Source organism: Myotis brandtii, unplaced genomic scaffold, assembly GCF_000412655.1.
Source record: "Myotis brandtii unplaced genomic scaffold, ASM41265v1 scaffold419, whole genome shotgun sequence".
NCBI lineage: Eukaryota > Metazoa > Chordata > Mammalia > Chiroptera > Vespertilionidae > Myotis > Myotis brandtii.
Genome location: NW_005366075.1, coordinates 1359580 through 1363067, shown reverse-complemented (window position 1 = coordinate 1363067; position 3488 = coordinate 1359580).

The window sequence follows — 3488 nt, the reverse complement described above, 5'->3', positions numbered from 1 at the left end:
GACTTGCTTGTGGCTTTGCCAACAGGTCAGTCTGAGGCTTAACCCTATAGCCGCGCCCTACACATGGGCTGGGGAGCATGAGCCTGTTTGCTTCACCAGGAAATTGTAGCTTCACACACACTCCAGGGAATCACAGCATTGCCCCCAAAGAATTAACACCCTTCCCTTGCCCCCTCCAGTACCAGATCGTTGGGGGAGCAAGGGGAAGTAAGCACATGAAAACCTAAGTCAAAATAGTGCAGGGGAGGTGCTTGACCATAGAGGCCTGTCAGTCATTGGTCAAGGAATTGGAAATTCCTTGGTTATTTTGAAAAAGCTGCGGGTTCTTCCCATGCCCAAGGTAATATAAACCCAGATTAACGAAGAAGCTCTCTCTCGTGCTGGGTGACCAGCACGTACCCTGTGCACTCATGCATACTCTCTACATAGCCATGTGGCCTTAGCAACCATGTGGCTGACAGTGCGTCGTGTGGACTCCAAACACAGACTCCAGGGGGGGAGGGGCCTGGATACTGCAGCACAGCAACGAATTGCAGCCGGGAACACAAGCTAAGCTAGCCAGACGTTGCACCGGATGAAGCGTTAATACAGCCTGGGCTCTCTGGACGTTGGCCTTCTTTCTGGCCCAGATTTTCCATGGCAAGGTGGGACATTGGGAACCCAAGAGGGGCACTCTTTTGATTCTGCATTGAGCACCCAAATAAATCTTACCACCAGACCTTATTCTCCCTTGCAGATCCCCAAAAGTGCTTTTTCATGCAGCACCACCGGGACCCCACTTCCACTAGCAGCAGAGTGATGACTTCCAGCTTCTTTAGGTGCCAGACCAGAAACGGGATATACACTTATTTCTGTCACCTAGGAATAGAATTTCTGGGTCATGAAGTATGTTTTTTCATATTGCTAAAGCGTTTTCCAAAATGGTTGTACCAATATACATTACCTTCAGAAATGAAAAGAGTTCTAATTGCTCCACACCCTCACTAGCTCTTGGAACTGCTAATTTTTTCATCTTTGCCATGCTGTGTAGGGCACCTCATTGTGCGCAGTGCTGTGTAGGGGTATCTCATTGTGCGCAATGACTAATGATGCCGCACGCACTTTCATTCCATGCTGTATTTAACTTTTATTTCAGTCCCTTCGTTTTAGACTTATTTACCTGAAACTTCTCTTGCTTTCTGAGGTTGACTCTGAGACATTTGGCTCGTATTTCCCCTTTCCCTTATGTCTATTGCTATTTGCCTGCTCTGCCCATTGAGTCCTGCACCAGCCTCCAGGATACTCAAGCCTCACTCTTTCTGCTCCAACTACCATGAGGGTAGTTAAGAAAGAACTAGCTCTGGCCAGGCTGCTCAGTTGGTTGGGGCATCGTCCTGTGCACCAAAAGGGTATGGGTTCAACTCCAGGCAGCCACATCCCTAGGTTGTAGGTTTGATCCCCAACTGGGGCATGTGCATGAGGCAACCGATCAATGTTTCTCTTGAACATCAATGTTTTTCTCTCTCTCCCCACCCCTCTCTCCCAAATCCATAAAAACATGTACTCAGGTGAGGACTTAAAAAAAAGAGAAAGAAAAAACTAAACACCAACACTTTCTTCCTACAATAACTCCCACCCTCTAACTTCCCACCAAAGCTCCCTGGATCCCCATGCGATAGACCCCCAGTCTCTTACTATGTCTGGTGATGCCCATGTGTCATGGTGAGAATGGCATTACCTCAGGCAGGGGCTCTGCCACACTTAAGTAAATTAAAGGAATAATTTAAAATTTCATTCTATGGATTTTTATTGAACAGAAAATGCCAGAGATATGACTTGGACATGACTATGGGTTTCTTCTAAAAGACAATTCAAATTTTCAGTTCACAGAGATTCCAAAACCAAAATTTAACTGGTGACTCTCCAGCTGCTGCCACTGAGGGCTGGCCATTAAGAAGCCACAGGTCTGTTAAAAGCTTTTGAAAAATAGAAGCTGTCTTCTACAGTTGGTGCTAATAAAACTATATCTTTGTCTAGGAATGATTTTAATTTTAGAAAGTTAGTAAAAGTAATAGAGAGAAATGACTTAGTTTGGAATGAAGTTTCCAATTGCAAGTACAGTAGGTTCTAGAATAACTTTGTTTCCTTCAATGCCGTTTCATCACAACGTTGAGGAGAATAATGGGTTCTGGTCGGGGCCACTGTCTGTGTGGAGTTTGCCTGGTTTCCCCGTGTCTGCATGGATTTTCTCTGGGGACTCCAGTTTCCTCCCACATCCAAAGATGTGCACATGATGGAAACTGCAGTGTCTCACTTGCCCCAGAATGGCGAGTGTGGGTGTGTGAGGCCTCCCGTGATGGAAGGGTGTCTGTCCCACCTTGCACCCTGAGCTGCCAGGAGAGGTTCTGGCTACTGGAAACCCAGAACCGGAATAAGCGATTTGAAAATGTATTATCTTACTTGTTTTTAGTAATCTTTCTTAAATGTATGGAAAGCTCACATTTATCTCAATGTTTAATAAGGTTTTTGGGTCTCTATTTAGAAGTTTGCTGATATTTTTGCGACTAGAAATTTGCCGTAGGAACATACCTCTTGTTTATATCCATTAGCCTGTGGTAAATTGGTTCCGTTACACGTCATTTCGCTTAAGGTCACGGTTCCCAAGAACCGGTAGACAATGTTAAGAGAGGATTTGTACTCATGCTACTGTTGGTTACTGTATTGAATTGAGATCCCAATTATTTGAGCAAGTTAAAAGTTATGCATTACCCACAGCTGATTATGATAAAAACCATAAACATTACCAGAGAGTGGTGGCTTAATTTAGAATTAATAAGTTGAAAGAAATAGAAGATACCATGAGTTTTGAACTTAAATTAGCAAAATCTTTTTAAAAACTTGATTCTTTATTTGAAGACTGTTTTCAACAGTAAACTGCTCAAATTTCTTCTGTGTAGTATTGAACCAGTTTCTACATAAAAAGAATTAAAGAATTGGTTTCAAGTCTGTCCACAGAAATCAATCATTATGCATCTTTGAAATATAAACGTATTATTTTGAAAGTTGAAATTAAACCTTAAGGGTTTCAGCAGGATTGATTTTAGTGTGTAAATTCTAGCATTGGTTTCCCAAAGTGAGTTTTAAAACAGATTCTCAAACAATAATATGCACCTGGGGATCCTGTTAAACTGTAAATTCTGATTCATTAGGTCTGGGGGGTGGCCTGAGATTCTGCATTTTAACAAATTCTCAAGAAATGCCAATGCTACTGGCCTGCAGATCACACTCTGAGTAGCAGGGCCGGTGACCCCTGAGGAGCCCTCATTATTTATGAAAACACAGCTGGGAATGGTACTGAGAGTGATGTGTTGCAACAGGAAGAACAATGCCCAAGTATCAAATGACATTAGTTCAAGTTTAAGTCCTGCCAGTTGCTAGCTGAGCATTCTTAAACAAATTCATGCAATGATTCTGAGCTTCCGTTTCCTTACCTATTATATGTGTGTAAT